Below are 24,731 nucleotides of genomic sequence, written 5' to 3'. Positions count from 1 at the left end.
TACTACTCCCACCGCTGGCCAGGCCATCCCTCTACTTACCCACACCCCATGTTATTCTGCGGCGACGTCAGCCTCACACCGCAGCGAACCAGTGAACCCTCATACTCCTCTACGCTTGGGCATCCACTGCCGCGTCTTCCCCGCTCCGTGTCGTCCCCTTCCTAGGCCTCGTCGTCGTCCACCGCCCTGGTGCTCTCGGCCCGGCGTGGTCAACGTGGTCAAGGAACGGCTTCCATCGGACGTGGACTGTAATGGAGAGGCTGACAGCTGGGTCCACGGACGTAGCAAGGAAGTGCCTCCGTATTACGTGCAAAATAATTATTCCTCCACCTGACAGCGGGGACCCACCAGACGGGCCACCATATTTCGCAAAAAAAATGTTCGCCCCTGACTACTGGGACCCACCAGCTACATCCTCGCACGCAAGGAAGTGCGTCCGGGCAAAAAAAACGATTTGCCCCCTGACTGCTGGGACCCACCAGCTACATCTTCGCAGGCAAGGAAGTGCCTGACAGTCGGGACCCACCTGGTCAAAGCGTACGTAGCGTTGTCATTCTGGTCGCGAACGTGTACGTACATATATACTGGATGATGTAGAGGCGCGCACGTGTCGTAGTAGAGGCGCGTACGTGTCGTAGTAGAGGCGCGCACGTAGCATGTACACCTACGTACAGCGGCTAGGGTGCAAGAAAGAAAATACGTCCACGTATGTGTACATACGGGCGGGGTCTCGAACGCCTACTTGCGCATACGTACGGCCAGGGCTCGTGTACATGTCTGGGTCGGAACGGAGAAACAGCGTCGTCATCGTGTTCATGGGGAGGCAACGGAATGCGTCGTGTTCATGGGGAGGCAACGGAATGTGTCGTGTTCATGGGGAGGCAACGAAATGCGTTGTGTTCATCGGGAGGCAACGGAACGCGTGGGAGCCAACCGGCTGGGTCCGAGCGGAATGCGTGGTCGTGTTCATCGGGAGGGCTTGGACGGAACAGGCGATGGAAACGAGGCCAGGCGTACCGCACAACGGAGGAAAGGGACCTCGTACGTTCGGAACGGGGTCCTGTTGATCGGGAGGGGTCTGGCGTACCGCAAAATGGAGGAAACGGACCTCCTACGGTCGAAACGGGGGTCCTGTTGATCGGGAGGGGTGTGGTGTACCGCAAAACGGACGAAACGGACCTCCTACGGTCGAAACGAGGGTCCTGTTGATCAGGAGGGGTGTGGCGTACCGCAAAACGGACGAAACGGACTTGTGTTGGAGCGCTACGGTCGAAACGGGGGTCCTGTTCATCGGGAGGGGTGTGGCGTACCGCAAAACGGGACTCCACGGGATACTGTTCATCTCCACCGTCGACCTCCTCCAGCCTCCACAGGCTCCTGTTCATCCAGCCTCCACCGCGCGCTACTCCACCGGCTACTGTTCAACCACCCCTCCACGGGCACCCCTCCATCGTCTACTCTTAATCCAGCCCTCCACACCACGGGGTCCTGTTCAACCACCCCTCCACGGGCACCCCTCCACCGTCTACTGTTCATCCAGCCCTCCACCACACCACGGGGTCCTGTTCATCCAGAGGCAACGCCACCGCTCACTATTCATCCAACCCCCCCCCCCCCCCCCCCCCCCCCCTGTTTCTTCACCCACCCCCCCCCCCCCCGCAACGCTCCCACTGTTCATCCAATCGATCGGCTTCAGTTAGCAGCAGTAGCGAAGGAATCGCTCGATCGAGTTCAGTTAACAGCCATCGATCGATCGCTAGGGTTCAGTAACGCGTAGCCTACAGTGCAATCGCTCGGGTTCAGTTAGAGCCCAACGCCTCGCTCGGGTTCAGTTAGAGACAACGCCTCGCACACACGCGCGTACGTGTACGAGAGAAATGCGCATCGCTCGGCCCCCGACCTCCCACCGTAACCGGGAGCTCCCCGAAATTTTCCTCCCCCTCGCTTCTACCACGGTTTTTTCCGTCATGCACAGCCCAAAGAATGTCATGCAGCTGCGTCTCCGGCCCGCCCAAGATGAAAAGCCCATTTTCTGTCATGTTTTTTGTCATAGAAGTAGGAGCCCACCACATCTATGATGATACCGGGTTTTGTCACAATTATCGTCATAGAAGTGTCATATGTATGACAGAAAAAAAATTCGTTTGGCCCAAAATGTCACGGATGTGTCTTTTTTTGTAGTGCTCGTGGTCGCCATCGATGAGGTCTGACTTGGCAGCCGAGGATCCCAAACCAGTGTCGCAGAACGTGTCCTCCAAAAATGACAAAAGGGGCTCCATGGAAATGAAGGATGCCAATTTGTTCATAATGAGCCGTTGGAGATTAGCGGCAGGGCCATCGATGAGATCGAAGGCTATCGAACCCGATGGGTTGGGGGTGAGCAACTTAACCTAAGACATAGCCCGTGTCAAGTCATCATTGTCTACGACCTTGATGTGGTAGCCGGCGTCCGTGACATGCCAGAATACTCTAGCCCGCTGATTGAAATGCTACGTCCAGTTCGTCGTCAGGTTCCTCGGCGGCCACCTCACATCGGGTGAAGAGGCTGCTGTAAAGATCTTTTGGGCCATTCGCTCATCGAACTCCCCGGGTACCATAGCCGGGCTTAGGATGCGATGCTCTAGAGTGGGGGTGGGGATGGGGATCTGTGGGAAAGGGGCGTTTCATAGGCATCATCTAAGAAACTCAGGATGGCAAGGGTATATATATATTGGGGGGTAACTTGCACGGGCAGACCGGCAGAGGTTGACGATGGAGGCGGCGCGGCGGTGGCGGCAACAACCTAGCTAGGTTTCAAGCGAGGGAGGGGTGGTGTGTATGTGTATGAGTGGGGGATTTGAGGTGTGTGTTTGGAGGGGGTCCAAGGTGGTGTTTGAGTAAATGCCGCGGGTACAGAAAATTTTACTAGGAGGGAGTAAAATGGCGGGGCTACCAGAAATTTGGATCAAGGGATTTAAGCAGAGTGGGGCGGGAGTAACAAACATCAGACACGGTTAAAACATAATAATCATGTGCTATCAAACATAAAAACAAAGCCAACCAGATATTTTTGAGATTACGAGGGATGCAGGAGGGAGTAAAATGCTGGAGCTACTGAAATTTAGATCTACTGATTGAAGCAGAGCGGGAGTAACAGACATCGCACATGGTCCACACGTACTTATCGTGTGCTATCAAACAGAAAAACCCTCTAGGTAGGTAGATATTTTCGTTATTGCGAGGGAGTAGATATTTTCGAGAGTGGGAAGGAAGCCTCGTGGATCCCAATCTACTGTGATGATGTGGGTGACAGGGGCAGGGGCGCGGCACACGGGTAGTCCTAGGGAACTGTGTCTGTTGCTTACCCGATCGTAGACGGTTGCTGCGTCCGACTCGTCTACTGCTTATAAATTTGGCGAAAAAAATGCGGGAAAGGGCCAGAACATGAACACACTTGCATGTGGACCAAATATATGTATGAAAAGAGTGTTTTGATGTTCAAATACCCAATGCACAACTTTAATGTAGCACCTGTCGCACAAAGAGCACGTTATTCTTTCTAGCCCCCCTAGACACACACACACACACTTCGTGTTGGCAGGAGGGGAATGCTAGCTATGAACGCATGCCCCCAAATAGGTAGGTCTGACATCTCACCCTATCGTAACACAAAACCGAAAGGAGTACATCATGGTCACCCGCCCTTTTGCTTCCGGTCAACTGTGGACCGTGTGCAGCCCCACAGATGTGTGCTTGTGGCGTGAGATTAAGGATGGCAATGGGTAGGGTATGGGGGTGGGTAGAGCAACACCATACCCATACCAGTGCAGTCAATGGATACAAAGTTCAACCCATCCACGTACACATGGGTATGAAACTTTACCCGTACCCATACCCAACAGGTACCATGGTAGATCAAATAGTACACAAATTATTCATAATTTTACATTCACCGATAGCACATTTGACAAAAAAACATTTACCTCAAGTTGTCAATTCAATAAAAGATAGATGAGTACATCAGAATTATCTCAATTCAAATTGACAATTGGTGACAACTTTAACATAGGTTCACAAGTTCACGACACACTTCATGGCTAAGGTCAGTATAAATGGGTAGGGTATGGGTATATCACCGATACAAGGCTATACTCGTGCCCTACCCATTATTTAATGGGTAGGGCATGAGTACTACCCACATGTATAAAATTGTGCCCATACCCTGCTCGCGCGAGTATGGTATCCATGGGTACCCATACGTGAGATGGGTGAGACTGCATACGAACCACACATGCGGATGGCCCTATATATATACAAGTCGAATGCCCGTGCGTTGCCACGGAATAACGAGAAAATATACATTGAGGAAAAAAGATGTAATTCAAAAAAGTGTGTCGAACAACCAATAATGATTCTATCACATTTATTTTCTCCTTCATAGTACTTGTGTCTCCTTAACAACCCTATTCTTACAAGATAAAAATACAACTTTCAAAGTTTGGGGGTCTCACCTCACTATCACTTGGGCCCATTTTTAAATGGTTAACAAATAAATAAATAATCCTTAGTTATCATTAGAGATGATGGCTTATTGAATGTATGAATTACGAATGCAATGTTCTAACCTACTGTGAAAGATGATGTCGTATTAAACTAATTCATAATCAATGAAAGATGCACTTAGTGCAATAATCTTTTGAGTGGAAGTCTCTATACAAAATACAATTCAAAATACAAATCGTAGTAGCCCATATTCATAGTGGAATAGAACATAGTATACAAATGGTACTTACATGAGAGGACGAAGAAATGAACAAAACACACTGCTTAAGCATCTTCCTAGAGGGGAAGCTCCGTCACAGAATTGAATATAATGTTGTAAATCCCGGACCAGAACTTCTTGTTTCAGAGGGGGAATCCATCAAGCTTGATCAACCATTAATAAGCAATCCTAATGTGGGAGGTTTTGGTCAGGGGGACGCAGAAATCATGCTTCAGGATCCATTACGGAATTCATAGATGATATGTATTCAAGGAGATTAGATGCTAGAGATAAACGTCGCGGCAATAATGAGCCAAAGTAGTATTTCCGGTGAATCCCCCAGTTAAGTAGTCATGCATTACAATAGGAACCCCTAATTCTCTTGCAAATACAGCTCTCTTAATCATTTCTTCACATGTACCCGCAGTCGCATTCAAGTAATGCCCCTTGATTTCACCGGTTTCGGCCTGTGATTTATAAATAGCTTCGGCACAAAAGACAAAACGGTCTCTCCAGCGCATAAATGGTTGTGAGTTTACGTTTTCATCATCTTTGGTAAAATCAAGTCCACCACGTAGACACTCATAACACGCTCTACCATAATTTTTTGCGGATAATCCCAATTTTGGTTTAATAGTACATCCCACCCGGTGTGAGATATCGCATTATTCGAGGAATCCTAGATGCTGTCGCAGTAAAGAATCGTCAACAAGGGCGTTCTAGTGCGTTGTAGATTCTTATCCAAGACTTGTATCATTTGATGATGCCATGTGAATCGCTAGAAACAAGTGAAGGCGAATCCAGATTGAGACTGAGGCAATTAAGTTAATTAAATTTTCGAATCACTGACTCAGGCCCATTGTCGAATCCTACTTAGCAATTGTCGAATCCTACTCAGCCGAAAAGGGGGTACTTATGTATGGCGGAACGGGCCAATCTGGTCTTTCATAATAAAGAGATAGACGGAACTGGTATGAAACGACTTATTAGCAGATTAATAGATCATTTTGGAATGGGATATACATCCCATATACTGGATCAACTAAAGACTCTGGGCTTCCATCAAGCCACTACTACATCGATTTCGTTAGGAATCGAGGATCTTTTAACAATACTCTCTAAGGGATGGTTAGTCCAAGACGCGGAACAACAGAGTTTTCTTTTGGAGAAACACTATTATTATGGGGCTGTACACGCGGTAGAAAAATTACGCCAATCTGTTGAGATATGGTATGCGACAAGTGAATATTTGAAACAAGAAATGAATTCAAATTTTCGGATAACGGATCCTTCTAATCCAGTCTATCTAATGTCTTTTTCAGGAGCCAGAGGAAATGCATCTCAAGTACACCAATTAGTAGGTATGAGAGGATTAATGTCGGACCCTCAAGGACAAATGATTGATTTACCTCCCTTGCGTGTGCTCGGGATAGGTGTTTTGTATAAATGTTTCGCCGTATTATTAAGTATTCTCCTTTCGTTTTTTTCTCTATCTAGAAGTGGAATAGAATAACCCGGTTGAAGGGTAATGATCATACGTCTGTAATGCATTGTATGGCCCAGAATAGGTCCTATTCTTCTCCTTTTCCAGGTAGTCGATGGCTATTCACAGCTACCACCTTAACACCAAAGAAGAGTTCGACCCAATGCTTTATTTCTGTCTTAGTGAATCCCGATTCGACATTAAAAGTATATTGATTCTTTCCCAATAAACGAAGACTTTTTTTCTGTAAATACTGCGTATTTGATTCCATCCATAAATCGACTTTCCCTCCTATGCTCTGAGTTCCAGTATCGATAAGAATTTGAGTTCTTATTGTTCTTATGTTATGGTATGAATATACCATACCAATTCGTTATGTTAAAATCCTAAGTTCATACAAGAAACCAATCAGCTTAAGCTAAAGTCCCTTTAAAAGTGGTTGTGTGCTAGAAGATTAGACCTTGGAATATATATATTTGGCTCTAATCCAATTGCATGACAATGAATGGCCAAAGGGATAAATAATAATGAGGTTAACAATTAAAAAAAATGACTCGGTGGAGACTAGAGAGTTAATCCAAATTTTGCAGATTCTATTTTTGCAGATTTAGAACAAGTTGTCCTTTCCTTTCCTATTTGTGACTCATATAGACCTACTGCTGACATGACCTGGTTCAGTAGACACTATATGGAAACGGCAATGGGTGCCTAACATTGTAGTAAAATAGATACTCAAGATGTCAGCCTAGAGTTAGCTTTCATTATCATCTGATTTAACATTATTTTAACCCAGATTTGTTACAACAAAACAATCACAGAAAATTGTGGTCTACCGTATGCAAGAAATTACCAAGACATCATTATAAAATATGTACCCTTATTACACAAAATGTGTGCCACTAGTCAGAAGGAAATCATGGAGAAGAGAATTTGTGCACTAAATTTAACCCTCGTGTGAGATGAACTCATGTGGGAACTTTCCGGCTATCAAAACCCAAATCTGGCAAGGCAAAACTGATTATAGTTCAAACCAGTAGACTATATAATGATCAGACATCTCTATTAACATAATATAACACCAAGAAAATTCAATATGTAGCGAAATTGAATCATAATGAAGTACTACTTTGTACAAAATGACAGATCAAATAATAGGAAATATAGCATTACTTCATTGAAACTATAAGACTGCATCACCCTTATTACTCATATACTGAGAAAAAACATTCGGATGCAAATGGATGCCCCTTCCATAAATTGATAAATGTGAGATTTCCTCACCTTCATGTTCGAATTGCTTTCTCACTGTTATGTCTTCTGGCCACTGCATTAAAGTTGCATGGCTCAGATTTGAGAGTTTTGTGAAATATCATTAAGGGAGTCCTGGATTAGGGGGTGTTCGGATAGCCGGACTATACCTTCAGCCGGACTCCTGGACTATGAAGATACAAGATTGAAGACTCCGTCCCGTGTTCGGAAGGGACTTTCCTTGGCGTGGAAGGCAAGCTTGGCGATACGGATATGAAGATCTCCTACCATTGTAACCGACTTTGTGTAACCCTAACCCTCCGGTGTCTATATAAACCGGAGGGTTTTAGTCCGTAGGACGACATAGACAACAATAATCATACCATGGGCTAGCTTCTAGGGTTTAGCCTCCTCGATCTCGTCGTAGATCTACTCTTGTACTACCCATATCATCAATATTAATCAAGTAGGACGTAGGGTTTTACCTCCATCGAGAGGGCCCGAACCTGGGTAATACTTCGTGTCCCCTGCCTCCTGTTACCATCCGGCCTAGACGCACAGTTCGGGACCCCCTACCCGAGATCCGCCGGTTTTGACACCGACATTGGTGCTTTCATTGAGAGTTCCTCTGTGTCGTCGCCGTCAGGCTCGATGGCTCCTACGATCATCAATAGCGATACAGTCCAGGGTGAGACCTTCCTCCCCGGACAGATCTTCGTCTTCGGCGGCTTCGCACTGCGGGCCAGTTCACTTGGCCGTCTAGAGCAGATCGAAAGCTACGCCCCTGGCCGTCAGGTCAGATTTGGAAGTTTAAACTACACGGCTGACGTCCGCGGGGACTTGATCTTCGACGGATTCGAGCCACTACCGAGCGCGCCGCACTGTCCCGACGAGCATGATCTAGCTCTGCCGCCGAACAGTGCCCAGGAGGCCGCACCCGCACCAGCTTCGACTCTTAATTTGGAGCCAACTGCGCCGATCGAGGATGGGCGGTTGGACGCCACCTCGGGGGTTGTGACCCCAATGGCAATTGAGCCTAACACCAGCCCCATACTCTGCGAGACTCGTGACTCCAAGGAGCCGGACTCCTCCCCGGACTCCGAACCCTCCGCGCCCCTACCGATCAAATCTGATTGGGCGCCGATCATGGAGTTCACTGCCGCGGACATCTTTCAGCACTCGCCTTTCGGCGATATCCTGAAGTCACTGAAGTCTCTCTCTTTATCAGGAGAGCCCTGGCCGGAATACGGTCAGCAAGGTTGGGGTACGGACGACGAAGAAATTCAAAGCCCACCCACCACCCACTTTGCAGCCACCATCGACGATTCAACCGACATGCTCGACCTCGACTCCGAAGACATCGACGGTATGGACGCCGATGAAGGAGACGATGAAGAACCAGCGCCTATTGGGCCCTGGAACGCCACCTCGTCATATGACGTATACATGGTGGACGCACATTCACATGTTGTCATGAATGAGATATTTCAAATCCATCAATCTCGTCATTGGAGTTATCTTGGGTTATATTTCACCTAAAGCCTTCCCTAAGGATTGCTGCTATCTATGGTGTTTAGAAATGATCCAAGTACTTCATTCATCCTCCCGGTGATATAAGTTTCTCGTATCCTCGTTCATATCAATCCAATTCTTCTTCCCGTGAGTGGCAGGTTGTCACCTCATAATTTGAGATGTATTCCATAAGACCATAACAAGCTTATTCTTTTCGTTCTTGGTTTTTAAACAACTCCATTCTAGCATTTGTTGTAACTGTGCTCTCTCAAGATACTGTTTTCCCTTTGTTCCGGAGGCAGTGTTTTGTAATGTCATCAAGTATCTTCTCATCTTATCAAGTTATTATTTAACTCTTTCGGAGTGCTTTCAACCTTGTTCTGCCTTGTTCCTCTTTTCTAACGGAGTGTTTTCAACTTCGTTCATCTCCGTTGTATTCTTTTCTTGAATGGTTTAACATTTTTTAAGTTTCATTGGTTTCACTCATTGGTCAAAGAAGCAACTTAGTTTTACCTCTCCTCTCTTCCTTCCGTTGTTTCCCCGGTGCCATTCTAGATCTCGGGACGAGATCCTCTCGTAGTGGTGGAGTGTTGTAACGCCCCGAGACCGATGTGCCAGGTGTCTTCCAGTTATTCGCTATCGTTGCCATGTCATTTGCTTGCGTGTTGCATTTCATCATGTCATCATGTTCATTGCATTATCATGTTTTCAAACTTGCACTCGTCCGGGTTCTCTGAGTTTCTCTCCGTTGTCCGTTCTGAGCCCAACCACACTTGCACGCGCCCGCGACATGTCCGAAATAGTATTTTATAAGTGGCCGGAAAATGTTCTCGAATTGGGTTGAAATTTGGTGTGCGGTCTTATTATAGTGTAGACAGACCGCCTGTCAAGTTTCATCGCAATCGGAGTTCGTTTGACGCCCCAACGGATAATTATAGCGGCAGTATAGCCGGCATATCGTCGGACGTTTTCGGTCTCCGGAAACCGTGCCGGGATGCATCTCTCCCCTCTTCTCTCAAACCAACCCGCTCTTCACAATTCGTCAGGCCCAACCTAGACTCTCTTGTCAGCCCATGGCCCTCCTCGCGCGCGTCCGAAAATTGTCCCGGACCCGACCTGGGCAGTCGTCACCGTTGGATCCGGATCATCCCCAAACATCTGCAAAACGTCTCCGTTTCTTTATTTGGGCCCCCTAACCTATTTATTCGCGACCGTTCGATTACAATCGAAGGGTCCAAATACCCCTAACCAAAATTCTCGTTGCTATATAAATAGATGGAACCCTAATCCTGTCCCATCGATCCATCTATTCCTTCCGTCGCCACCACCCATGTTCCTCGGGAGCTTGTCCCATCGCCAACCAAATCCCCCTCGGGATCCATTCCCCACCAACCATCGCTCGCCACCAACTCCTCCTTGCCTCGATCCAGACCACAAGAGAGGAGCTCCTCCTCTGTTTTCTTCTTGAGGCCGCAACAACAGCGCAGCTCCCGAGCGCCTCCTCCTCACCTCGTTCCCCCTCGCGCTGCCCGGCCACTGGAGCCCCCTCCGCCGACGAGCACCACCAGTAGATGAGTGCCCCGAGAGCCCTGCTCCCTTTTCCCTCCTGCTTCTGTTTCTCTCTCACACACACTGATCTCCTTCTCTGAATCCTTCACAGCGCCTACAGAGACCCCCCCTGCAGGTTTTCGTCGCCATGGGCACCCAACGGGAGCTCCGCGCCCCGCCTTCCTCCGCCTCGTCTACGCTGGAAGCAGCCTCCCACGCCCAGCATCGTCGCCGACCCGCGGCTCCACCGTGTCGCCCCTTCCCGTGGCCGTGTTGAACTCCCCTGCTTCCGCTGCGGGCCGGCCATCGCGCGCCCCTGTGCCGCCAAGACCTCGTCTCCGTTCAGACCCACTCGGCGCTGCACTCGTCCCCAACTCCCACTTCCCCGCCTCCTCAAGCTGCGCCTCACCGGCCGGAGTTCCTGCTGCCGCCGCCGGGGTTCGAGACTAGCGCTGCGCCCTACTTCTTCTGAATCAAAGACGAGCGCAGTCGCTCGCCCCGTTGACTGCGCCTCGCGCAAGCGCGCGCCTGGGCTGCCACCCCTCCAGCGCCTGTAGATCCGGCCCAGCAAGCGCCCCGGCCTGCTTCCTCTTCAACTCGGCCCAAAGCCCCTAGGTGAGCAGACCCCCTCCAGCGCCCTGCGCACTGCTGGCCCAACATGCCTTAGATTCGGTCTGTTACGTTTTTTTTCAGTTCTAGAGTTTTTCCTAATTATCCAGGAGTTTGATGTTTTACAAAGAGGTCCCCAAACTTCATGCATTTAATATCTTAATAACCGTGCATCGGATTAAAACAATTTATATATGAAATATGCTTAGTTTTTTATCTAGTTTAATAATATCCAACTTTCATCTATGTTTAAAATGTTGTTTGATTAATTTTTGCTCTATGTCATGTTAAAATGCTTTAATTCATAACTATTTAACCGTAGCTCCGAACTTAATAAACTTTATATGTAAATGGGGTAGAAAAATGCCTAGTTTAACATGGTGGCCTTACTTTGCATGTTTAACAACTCTAAAATATGGTTTAGGGCAGAACAGGACCTAACCTAATATATGCCCATGAGGAGTGTCGGATTTGTTGTTTGTTGTTCCCGGCCTCATTTAAACTTGACTAGATAGGTAGTTTTATTTGCTTCACCCTCTTCCCATGTTTATCAACATTTAATATTGTTGAGTACATAACCGGGAGAGAACTAAATAAATCGATGTGGCGTTTCGCCGATATGCAACGGAGTTGCATATTAACCTCCACTTAATTTGTGGGATTGTTTGTGCACTTTGCCATGTCATGCTTCATTAAACCGGACATGCATCATTCTTGTTTGCGCATCATGCCATGTCTATGTGGTGGTTGTTTACTATGTCGTTTGCTTCTTTCCGGTGTTGCTTCTTCGGGTTGGTTCCGATAACGTCGTGTTGTGAGGATTCGTTCTACTACGTCCGTTTGTCTTCGTCATGGACGCGTTCTTCTTCCTTGCAGGATTTCAGGCAAGATGATCATACCCTCGAAATCACTTCTATCTTTGCTTGATTAGTTGCTCGCTCGTTTGCTATGCCTATGCTGTGATACCCACCACTTGCTTATCATGCCTCCCATATTGTCGAACCAAGCCTCTAACCCACCTTGTCCTAGCAAACCGTTGATTGGCTATGTTACCGCTTCGCTCAGCCCCTCTTATAGTGTTGTTAGTTGCAGGTGAAGATTGAAGTTTGTTCCTTGTTGGAACGTGCAGATGTTGTTCTTTGTTGGACCAGGTTTACTTGTTGGGATATCACTATATGTCTTATTTAATTAATGCATCTATATACTTGGTAAAGGGTGGAAGGCTCGGCCTTATGCCTAGTGTTTTGTTCCACTCTTGCCGCCCTAGTTTCCGTCATATCGGTGTTATGTTCCCGGATTTTGCGTACCTTACGCGGTTGGGCTATAATGGGAACCCCTTGACAGTTCGCCTTAAGTAAAGCTCTTCCAGCAATGCCCAACATTGGTTTTACCATTCGCCACCTAGCCGTTTTCTTTCCCTTGAGTCGGTCGGCTCAAGGGTCATCATTATTTTAACCCCCCCCCCCGGGCCAGTGCTCCGCTGAGTGTTGGTCCAACCTGTCAGCTACCGGTGGCCACCAGGGGCAACTCTGGGCTGGCCTACCCGTACCTAGGACAATCTGAGTGTGCCCTGAGAAAGAGATATGTGCAGCTCCTATCGGGATTTGTCGGCACATTCGGGCGGTGTTGCTGGTTTAGTTTTACCCTGTCGAAATGTCTTGTTGTACCGGGATACCGAGTCTGATCGGAATGTCTCGGGTGGAGGTCTATTCCTTCGTTGACCGTGAGAGCTTGTGATGGGCTAAGTTGGGACACCCCTGCAGGGATTTGAACTTTCGAAAGCCGTGCCCGCGGTTATGGGCAGATGGGAATTTGTTAATGTCCGGTTGTAGAAAACCTAAACTTGACCTTAATTAAAATGAGTCAAATGCATGTGTAACCGTGATGGTCTCTTTCCAGCGGAGTACGGGAAGTGAACACGGTTGTTGGAGTTATGCTTGAGGTAGGTTGTTATAGGATCACTTCTTGATCATAGTTTCTCGACCGTGCTTTGCCTCCTCTTCTCGCTCTCATTTGCGTATGTTAGCCACCATATATGCTAGTCGCTTGCTGCAGCTCCACCTCATACCTTTTACCTTACCCATAAGCTTAAATAGTCTTGATCGCGAGGGTGCGAGATTGCTGAGTCCCCGTGGCTCACAGATACTTCCAAAAACCAGCTTGCAGGTGCCGATGAGTCCGTACAGATGACGCAACCAAGTTCAAGGAGGAGCTCGATGAAGATCTTGTCCTTTGTGTTGTTTCGTTCTAGTTGATCAGTAGTGGAGCCCAATTGGGGTCGATCGGGGACCTTTGTCGCATTTGGGGTTCTTCTTTTATTTTGGCTCCGTAGTCGGGCCCTGATTGTATTTGGTTGTTGTAATGCTTTATTCATGTATTGTGTGAAGTGGCGATTGTAAGCCAACTATGTAATCTCTTTCCCTTATTATATTACATGGGTTGTGTGAAGATTACCTCACTTGCGACATATGCCTTCAATGCGATTATGCCTCTAAGTCGTGCCTCGACACGTGGGAGATATAGTCGCATCGAGGGTGTTACACACACCCCCTATGTTTCACCGATGAGGTGCTGGACCACGAATTTCCAGAGGGATTTAAGCCCGTAAACATAGAGGCATACGACGGAACAACAGACCCTGGGGTCTGGATTGAGGACTACATCCTTCATATCCATATGGCTCGAGGAGATGATCTCCACGCCATCAAGTACCTACCCCTCAAGCTCAAAGGGCCAGCTCGTCACTGGCTCAAAGGCCTCCCGGAAAGCTCCATTGGAAGTTGGGAAGAGCTAGAAGACGCCTTTCGGGCAAATTTTCAAGGGACTTATGTCCGACCTCCGGATGCGGACGATTTGAGTCACATAACTCAACAGCCCAGAGAGTCGGCACGAAAGCTTTGGAACAGGTTTCTTACTAAAAAGAACTAGATTATTGACTGTCCGGACGCCGAAGCCTTGGCAGCTTTCAAGCATAGCGTCTGTGACGAATGGCTCTCCAGACACCTCGGCCAAAATAAGCCGAGAACGATGGCCGCATTAACAAACCTCATGACCCGCTTTTGCGTGGGAGAGGACAGCTGACTAGCCAGATGCAGCACCAGCGACCCCAGTACATCTGATGTTAGATATGGAAATGGGAAATCATGGCGCAACAGCAATAACAAACGCCGGAATAAAGAAGACAGCACGAAGGGCACGGCAGTAAATGCCGGATTCAAAAGCTCTCAGCCAGGTCAAAAGCCGCCCCCTAAAGGCACTAGGGATGAATTGTCCAGCCTCAACAAAATTCTGGACCAAGTATGTCAGATTCATAGTACCCCTGGTAAACCTGCTAATCATACCCACAGAGAATGTTGGGTCTTCAAGCAGTCCGGCAAGCTCAACGCCGTACACAAGGGGGAGGATACACCAAGTGAAGACGAGGACGAGCCCCCCAAACAAGACACGGAGGAACAAAAGCAATTTCCACCAGAAGTCAAAACAGTAAACGTGTTACACGTAATCAAGGGAAAAAACAATGCGGCACTCCCAGGAAAGTATACCCAAGTGCCTATCACCATGAAGTCCTGCCACTGGTCATCTCAACCGATCACTTTCGACCATCGTGATTACTCAGCAAGTATCCGACACGCAGGATGGGCTGCCCTGGTATTAGACCCAGTAATTGGCGGATACCACTTCACAAGGGTCTTGATGGACGGCGGCAGTAGCCTAAACCTAATATATCAGGATACAATCCGCGGGATGGGGTTAGACCCAACACAAATTCGCCATAGCAATACTACCTTTAAAGGAGTAACACCAGGCCCAGGGGCTCATTGTACGGGTTCCCTCATACTACAAGTTACATTCGGCTCCCCCGATAACTTCCGCCGCGAGCATTTAACTTTCCACATCGCTCCGTTTCAAAGTGGCTATCAAGCACTGCTCGGACGCGAAGCTTTCGCTCGCTTTAATGCAATACCACACTACGCCTCCCTCACACTCAAGACGCCCGGTCCACGTGGCATCATTACAGTGCACGGAAATATCAAGCGATCTCTGCGCGCCGAAGAGAGTGAGGCTGCCTTGGCCGCCGCACACTAAAGGCGCCCGGACAAACGAAAGCATCCAATAGGTCGTCAAGACCTCAGATACGACTAATCAAGTCCGACGCTGCTATTTATACGGAAATAAGTGGTCACACCCCTATTTGTCAATACAAGGGGCTCAACGCGCGCAGACAAGTGGCAATTTCTTATCATCTTGAATTATACATGGTTTCTTTAAAAACTATCCTTTTGCACGACAACTTTTTCACTTAACTTCCTCTCTTTTACAGACGATCATTGTGCTACACCCGTCCAGGATACGGCACAACGGAGACACAGGCGCAGACGTGCAGCAAGGACCCGCTCCAAGGATTCTTTTTAGATTAAGACCCTGCGTAAACCTTTTTTACTGTCTCTTGTTGATACATATCCACCGTTGAGAAGGATGCTGACGTCTTGGCATGTGGCCACGCCAGAACAATGCACGTACCTGGACACACGGGGCTTCTTACAAAGGCCACTATTTAGGCACGGTTTATACCACAAAGACCGAATACCTTAGGGAGTGTTCGGCGTCGCGAGTTTGGCCCTATATGCATCAGCTCCGAATCATTGTCTTTGGTCAAATGTTGGGTTTGCCCGGCTCCTGTGTTTTGGTGCCTTACGTTCCGCCTTGCCGGCTAAGGTAGCACCAGGAGAACTACTGCGATTGTGCCCTGGTTCATCCAGACGAGCACCTCAGTAGAGAAAGCCGAAAACTGACTGTCATGACATAGCGTGAGACTGGTCAACCACTCGATGACCTATGGGAATGTTAGAATTCCTTCGCCTTAACGAAGGGTCGTTTCCCAGCCAGGCATGTACGCACCCCGAGATCGAGAGAGTGCGGAGCCACCAGGGGCTATCTAGTAGCCCCGCTGTCAAACTCCTATGGCTAAGTGAAAGTGCTAAAGCATTATAGTCCGGTTGCCTCGCTCGCTCCGCTATCACCTCCTTAATAGGACCAAGACATTGGGTTAAGTGTGAATGCGTGTTTTTGCGAGCACCTCCGCATTATATGCATGAGGGTTGAAGCCAACGGCTGCAATCTTTCAGGTTATACACATGTATACATAAACGGCCGCCCAGGAGGCATCATATTACTTTCAGGCAAAAGTATAAAAATAGCCTTATAAAAATTTATAAAATCATTTCGCTTACAATGAGATTACATATCACTCAAACATAATATTTTTTGAGCACTGGGTCTCTATCAAACGGGCACCCTCAAGAACTTCTTCAAAGTAGTGCTCAGCGGCCTTTTGACCTATAGCCGAATCCCGCGTTGCAACATTGGTAGCGTCCATCTCCTCCCAATATGCCTTAACACGGGCAAAGGCCATCTGTGCACCCTCTATGCACGCCGACCTCCTCATCGCATTAATGCGCGGCACCACGTCAAGGACTTGCTGCACCAAGCTGAAATAGCTGTTCGGTTTTGACCTTCCCGGCCATAGCTGATCCACAACAGACCTCATAGAGAGTCCGGACAACCTATTTAGTTCGGCCCATTCGGCTAATTGGTCAGTCAATGAAAGTGGACGCTCGGGAGAATGGAATTGTCTCCAAAACAGATGGTCTACTCCACGGTCCGTCTGACCCTGGAAGTACTTGGCCGCATCGGCAGCGCTCGCCGCCAAATCCATATACACATCCTCCGAACTCCACAACCGATCCAGAGGGGCATACCGTGGATCTCCGAATATCCTCCGCGACATAAAGGATTTCCCACCTACAATATCCCTGGCTTCCCGCAGCTCCTCCTTCTTTGCCCTCATAGCAGAGCGGAGATCCTTCTTCGTCGCAGCAGCCTTCTCAAGGTCCAATGCCTTCGCTTGGTTTTCCTTTTCAAGAACTCGACAACGGTCGGTAGCGGCTTTTAATTCTATAGCCATCTTGGCCATCTTGTCTCGGGTCTCGCCATGCGCGGCCTTCTCGGCTTGCAACTCTTCGGCCGCCTTCACAGCAGCCGCATTACTCAACCTCGCTTGTTCCTTGGCTCGGGCAAGTTCTACCCGCAAGGCTTCAACAGTGGCAGCTCCATCTGCAGTCATAACATATTAAAGATACTGGCATCATGTTGCTCTTCCTATGTGGCATTTACCAGATATTGACACTTACCCTGTGCCTCGTCAAGCCTTTTGTTAACAAGCTCGATGTCGGCGTCTGCCGCATCCAACTGCCGTTCTAAATGGGCAAACTCGCTAGTCCGGCTAGCCACCGGAGCTTCCATCACCTGCACATAGAGGCAGTATGGTTATTTCCTGGGAATATGATCCTCTGTTCGTCGTTGTTTCCAACGACAACCAGAGTCTCAGGGGCTACTATCTACACAGGGCACACCTAGCATGTGCAGGATTATCATACATTCTTTTACATACCTCAAAGCCTGTCAGTAGACTCATAAAAGCTTCATGCAATCCGCTTTCGGCGGACAATATTCTCTCCATCACCGTATTCATCATCACACGGTGTTCATCTGAGATGGCCGCTCGCCCCACCAACTCCCTCAGAACATCCAATCGCACACTAGACGGTGCCGGACTCTTTTGTATGCTCTCTTCGGGAGCCGGACACTGGGAGCTTCGGGGGTCAATGGGATTATCTTCTGGCCTCACCGGACTAGGAGAGGCCCTCCGCGACGACACTTCAGGGTCGCTCGCTTCTGGAGCGGAGGAATCCGGAGGAGGCGTTTCGCTCTCCATCATCTCCGGAAGAAGATCCCCCGAAGATGAGCTCATTTGAGAGGGGCTAAGGCCTAAACTGCAAAAAATATATGCGATGGTTATTTTCTCAGAAGAAAAAGATGGCATATCTGTACTATTAAAAGTATTTCGGGTCACTTATGACTCATGGGAGAATTGATCCCCCCGCGGACTTTGTGCGGCAACAGCTCCCCCCAAGGTAGGACCCTCTGTGGGAGACTTCTTCTCCCATTTGGAAGCTTCGGCTTCCGAATCTCCGGGCGCAGTCCTTTTCCTCTTCTGGTCGCCTTCCCTCATGGAGACGCTCGCTCCCTCGGCTAGAATGGGCAGCGTTGGGGGCCCGTGTCCGCCCGCATTATCCTCCACAGTATCTTCCTTCAAGGGCTCCGGGCAAGGTGCGGTCTGGACCATCTTTTCCAATACCGGATTTTCCAAACCCTCAGGGAGGGGGGCCGAACACCGAATCAACTTCGCCTTTGTTAGCAAGTCCTGGTCAAAAAGCAAACTCTCAGAAATAACTTCATAACAAAGTAGAGATAGTATGTTTGGCCGGAAGATGCCTTACCTGTTCGGCGGAGCGGTTACTACTCAGGCCCACGTCCTCGGTGATTTCCGGACACTCTACCTGAGGTCCGAAGAATGACTTGTACATCTCCTCATGCGTCAGGCCGAGAAAATTTTGAACGGCACGCGGCCCCTCGGGATTGAACTCCCACAGGCAAAGAGGCCGGCGTTTGCAAGGCTGGACTTGACGGACCAGCATAACCTGTATTACCGCAACCAAACTGAAATCTCCATTGAAGAGATCTCGAATACGGCCTTGCAGTATAGGCACGTCCTTGACTGGACCCCAGCTCAGACCTCTGCTGATCCATGACATCAGCTGTGGTGGAGGACCTGAGCGGAAAGTAGGGGGCCGCCCACTTTGCACTTCTAGGAGCCGTGATGTAGAACCACTCTTGTTGCCACAATTCAGACACCTCTGGGATGGAACCTTTGGGCCACGGAGCTCCCGTCATCTTGCATATTGAGGCACCTCCACACGCTGCATATTGCCCCTCGACCATCTTCGGCTTCACTTCAAAGGTCTTGAGCCATAGGCCAAAGTGAGGGGTAACCCGGAGGAAGGCCTCGCACACGACAATAAATGTCGTGATATGAAGAAAGGAGTCCGGAGATAGATCATGAAAATCTAACCCGTAGTAAAACATCAAACCCCTGACGAAAGGATCCAGGGTAAGGCCTAGACCTCGGAGGAAGTGGGAAACAAACACGACGTTCTCGTTGGTATCGAGGGTGGGGACGGCCTGCCCTCGGGGAGGCAGCCGATGCAAAATCTCGGCGGTCAGATATCTGGCCTCCCTCAACTTCTTAATGTCTTCTTCCGTGATGGAGGAAGGCATCCATCGGCCTTGAAGGCTAGATCCGGACATGACTGGAGGTTCGGAGCACCTGACCTGAACTTCGGGCGTTTGAGCTTGGGGTGGGGGAAGGATTCGATTGAGCACGGGAGGGAAAAATAAAAGCCTTGTCCCCTTTATAAAGAGGGTGAATATCAAGCGTCCTCTCCATGTCCGTTTGGACTTGCCTATAATCTAGGAGTCCTAGAAGCGGTTGGGTTACCCACACCCGTATTGATGAGAATCCCGGGATAAGGGGAGTCGATCTCTGCTTCAACAAGACGTGCCAAGGAAACCGCCTCGCATGACGCGCTGAGGTGGGATAATAAAATGACTCAGATAAAGGCTTGGCCGTGGTGTGTCACGCCATGGAATACGTTAGCAGATTAGATTGGTGTAAATATTATTCTCTCTATGGCAATATGTGGAAACTTATTTTGTAGAGCCGGAGACTATCTTTGTGTTCAAAATCTTCTATGAAGTACTTGGAGGAGGAACCCGCCTTGCAATGCCGAAGACAATCTGCATGCCGGACTCGTAGTCATTGAAGCCTGGTTCAGGGGCTACTGAGGGAGTCCTGGATTAGGGGGTGTTCGGATAGCCGGACTATACCTTCAGCCGGACTCCTGGACTATGAAGATACAAGATTGAAGACTCCGTCCCGTGTCCGGAAGGGACTTTCCTTGGCGTGGAAGGCAAGCTTGGCGATACGGATATGAAGATCTCCTACCATTGTAACCGACTTTGTGTAACCCTAACCCTCTCTAGTGTCTATATAAACCGGAGGGTTTTATTCCGTAGGACGACATAGACAACAATAATCATACCATAGGCTAGCTTCTAGGGTTTAGCCTCCTCGATCTCGTGGTAGATCAACTCTTGTACTACCCATATCATCAATATTAATCAAGCAGGACGTAGGGTTTTACCTCCATCGAGAGGGCACGAACCTGGGTAAAACTTCATGTCCCCTGCCTCCTGTTACCATCCGGCCTAGACGCACAGTTCGAGACCCCCTACCCGAGATCCGTCGGTTTTGACACCGACAATCATATTCGTATGGTCCTCTAGTACAGTAGCTTCCCTTTGTTGTCCTTAGCTTCCTTATTCCCAACATAGAATTCAGTGTATCATCAGAAAATTCAGCTACAACAGTATACAACATACATGTGTATAAGGCATCATACAGATTGTGACTAAAGGATTCAGATTGTATACTTATAATTAGCTAAAGATTATTTACCTATAGGAGAAAATAAAGTAATATAAGAAGCACATTTTCTTTACTAATTTGCAAATTTTCATAAAAGAAAGAGAAAAAGATTAATAAACAATAATGCAAATTGGAAGCATACCATGGTGAAATGGTTGTTCAATCCAACAACTATCATAGATGATAGTTTGTTTTCTCCCACTGACCTCTCACATTCTTGACATGCTAGTTGATGTTTTAAATAAGATTATATTACTATATTGTGATAGCAGTATGAGGAAACTGGAATACAACAAAGGTCCATCGCTAAAACGCTGTCATAGCTGATCTAGGCAAAGATTTCGAACATGTTATTTTTATGAACTTCTAATTTTCAAAACACATACAAACACTGAATTATAAGATTAAAGATTTATAACCCATGCATAAAAGCTCTGGATTCATGACGATATTCGCTTTTACCACTCGGGCATATATTAGTTACCAATTTGCAGTAGAAACAATGCGACCTTTTCAACTCACTACAAGGTGAGATCCTAATTGATAGACGTGTACTCCTACATGAGTATAACAACCAGGTCTAGTACATGACCTATTATTGGCACACAAAAACTATTGAGTATAGAATGAGGCCTATCGATTATTTTGAAACTACACGAGGCAAGCTGCTGACTTTTCAATATGATGAATTATGACAGATCCGAATCAAATGTATCCACGCTCTTTCAATACGACCCAACACAAGTTACACAACTGTGCAATCACATGCCATGTCAAGAAATTTAAAAGGCACATGCATATACTAACTTTATAATATTGTGGTGGCAATGTAATTAAGGACTTATAAATATAAAACAAAAAAGAGACACCTACAAATCATGACAAGATGGAAGGAAACAATCACACTTGCTTTCCGAATACAACATATACCAAAATACGACCATAATACTATTCGCCTAAGAACTAATATGATTTCACATATGGTTTCTATCCATGTCCAACCCTCGGCTAATAAATCATATGCATTATCTTCTCAAGTGAAAACATGTCATTAAGGGAAGTCATCTGGAAAGTAGAAAGATATTTGCCTATGATGCAATATCACAAGGTATATATGTTTCATAAGTAGCCCTCACTCATGTGGCTTGACCATGAGCTCAATCCTTAGATCCGACACCACACTCTCGATGGCCAGGGGGTGGTCTTGCTGCGCATTGGTCATGTGAGAATGTGCACTTAAACCAAAAAATGGAAGAATAAAAAATCAGTGAATATTAAAAATGCATTAACCTTCTACAAAACTCAGGTCCGACGGGTAGGTATGTACATGGAAAAACAGCTCACGGACATGGTGAACGGCCCCTTCTTTACCACAACCAAGTGCTAGCGAGGGGCTTCACTTATGTTCTTGAGTCACAGACATGCCAGATTTTACTCCATACATCTTCTCAAGTTCTCTGATCTAAATAAATGAGGTTAGGTGATAAGCTCACCATCCCAGCCATGTGGTTTGTGTTCCTTTCTATTCTACCTTTTCTATCTAACCCAGTATCAGGCTAGCAAGTTTTTGACATATCCAGGCCATTCAAATCAAGTAGCCTCCCAATTTCTTGGTCAAGTATTCCAATCACTCCTCCTTAGATACGCATATTCTCTCACCACGAGGATCCATCCTCTTGTTCTCTACAACCATGGCCAACTGGTTTGCCTTCCTACCTTCATTTTGGTATGCGGCATCACGTTAAACAACAATGAAATAGTAAATATCCTAAACTGACCAACAGGAGATGAATTAGTTTAACACTCTGACACTAACACGAAATCAACCAAATAGACGATTAGAACAAAGACATCCCCTATTGTTTTCAAAATTAGATATGAAGAGGCAATATGATACCTGATTTGGCATTGGAAAGAGAAAAATTCATTGTAGGTCACAAAACTTGAGCCGGATGACACTTTGGTACCACTACTTCAAAATACCCGAACTACGGTCCATGTACTTGTGCACAGGGTTCACTTTGGTCCGTATGTACGATTTCTTCTACGTATTCGCTGACTTGGCCGAGTAAGCGGCCGCCAGCTAGGCTTTGACCGCCACGTAGTCGACCCTAGGGTGAATACTACTCAATCTGGGGTTATTTTGGCAAAAACGCCATGACCAGCTCCCTGTCCGTCTTCTTCCCCATGGTGGGCTTCCTCAGGAACAACTTGATCTTCTTCCTGCCGAGCCAGCCATGGTGCTTGGTGGTGCACGTCTGGCTGAACCCATACAGAGCGGTGCGGCGGAAGATGCAGCCTGTGCCGACGTACATGGGGCCCTGCAGCCCGTCCATGGCGCACATGGCAACATCAAAGAAGACGAGGTTGTGGTTGGCGTACCGGTCGTTGGGGTCGATGCCCTCGAACCACTGCGGGAACTGCACGTAGCAGACGCGGTCGCCGCGACGGTCAAGCATGTAGCACATCCCTTCGCGGAGCGCCACCGAGTTGTGCACGTAGTGGTCGCGGTCCAGGTTGAGGATGAAGGGCCCGTTCGACATGATGGCACTCGTCCTGACCAGCGCGTTCATGGCGCCGGCCTTCTTGTTGTGGTCGTACCTGGGCCTCTTCTCGTGTGAAATGTACACCAGCATCGGCAGCCGGATGTCCACGCCTGTCGTGTCGATCAGCGCGCCGGACTCCGCCGGCTCACCGCCAAGCACTGGCTCCGACGTCGGTGGCGCATGCATTGCCTGCGCGTTCATTAATCATTTGGAGAAGATACATGAGCATTTCGAATCGATTGAACAAGCATTTCGAAAGGATTTAGTATGTCAGCTGCAAAAACATCTATGGATTCGATCAATCACCTGAATGATGCCAGCGTGGTTGCCGCGCGCGTGATCCGTCGCCCTGGCGAGCCAAGTGCCGACCCACTGGGAGCCTTCAGACATCCATGTCGCTTGTTTTTACACGAGGAATTGGTACCTGTATGGGCTGAGGATGGCCTGAGAGACGCTGATCTTCCTCGTCAGGAGCCGGCAGCAGCGGGCACTGAAGTTGGGCGGCTCCTCGATGTCGACGAATCCGGAGGTGGCCCCAGCGCTGTTGTCGCCGCCGACGTGCTCGTTCTCGGGCCATAGAGCGTTGCTGTAGCTGTAGGTGCCCTTGGTCTCGAAGAGCCACCGGGCGTGGTTCGAAGTTGGCTGGCTTGCCGTTGCTGCTGGGCATGGGCATCTTGATGGAGTGCACCATGGAGAAGCGCTTGGACATGGATGTCATGGGCATCTGGTCCCTCTCCTCCGACGAGGAGATGTCGTCGTCGTCGTCCTCGTCAACGGAGTCGTCGGTGTCGCTGCCGGCGGAGTAGGCCTCCTTGCAGCCTGGGCAGTTGCCGGAGGCGGCGACGTAGTCCATGTAGCACTCCTCGCAGATCATGAAGCTGCAGTCACAGGGCGGGTGGCCGCCAACTCCGGCATGTCGCAGCCGCGCATCTTGCAGGAGCGGGACATGTTGACGGAGGCGGCCGGCCAAGCGCCATCGGCAGAGTTGCTGAGCACATGGGCGCGCGTCGCGCAGTTGAGGCCACCGGTGAAGATGGTGCCAGAGACGTAGCTCCTCTCCGGCAGCACCTCCCCCTCCTCCTTAGCTGCGGGCGCGTCCGTGGACGCGGACGCCGTGGTCCTGTCCGGCGTGGGCGGGATGTGCACGGTGTAGTGCAGAACTCGGCGCTCGCATCGGCACCGTCCCTCGACGCATACCGGCTCCCCGCGCTTAGGTGCACCGGCGAGACCTGCAGCGTTGCGGTGGAGGAGCCGATGGAGTGCATGGGCACGGGGCTGGTGAGCCCGAACCCCCTCCTCACGACCCCATCCCTGGGGCTCCTGCCGCCAGCACCCTTCCCTCTCGTCGGTGACACGGTCACCGTCACCGGCTCCCCTACTGGCAACGACAGCCGCCGCGACATCCCTCCACTGGTTCACCCCCGCCTCCTCCAAATCAGCTCAAAACTCCAGACGATCAAAGAACCAGCAGCAAGCAGGGCGCTCAACAGGTCAAACCGATTCCTCGCGCTCAAAGAAGAGAAAGAGAAGGGTGGTCATGGCGCTTTTGCAAAACCACCCCAATGACTCGACATGCATGCCAGGCTGCCGAAGCTCACGTGTATTCTCCGATGCCCCAGGCCGTCTCCACCAGGTCCCTGGCCCTGGCCCGCATCT

The 24,731-nt window shown here is 48.9% G+C and overlaps 1 pseudogene; it reads right to left on the bottom strand.

Annotated features, from left to right (window-relative positions):
• Window positions 1–22,667: 22,667 nt before the first annotated feature.
• On the bottom strand, window positions 22,668–24,478 carry LOC125516717 (annotated as a pseudogene).
• Window positions 24,479–24,731: the final 253 nt, after the last annotated feature.

Source organism: Triticum urartu, chromosome 6 (assembly GCF_003073215.2).
Source record: "Triticum urartu cultivar G1812 chromosome 6, Tu2.1, whole genome shotgun sequence".
Classification (NCBI taxonomy): domain Eukaryota; kingdom Viridiplantae; phylum Streptophyta; class Magnoliopsida; order Poales; family Poaceae; genus Triticum; species Triticum urartu.
This window is presented reverse-complemented; position numbering and strand designations above follow the sequence as displayed.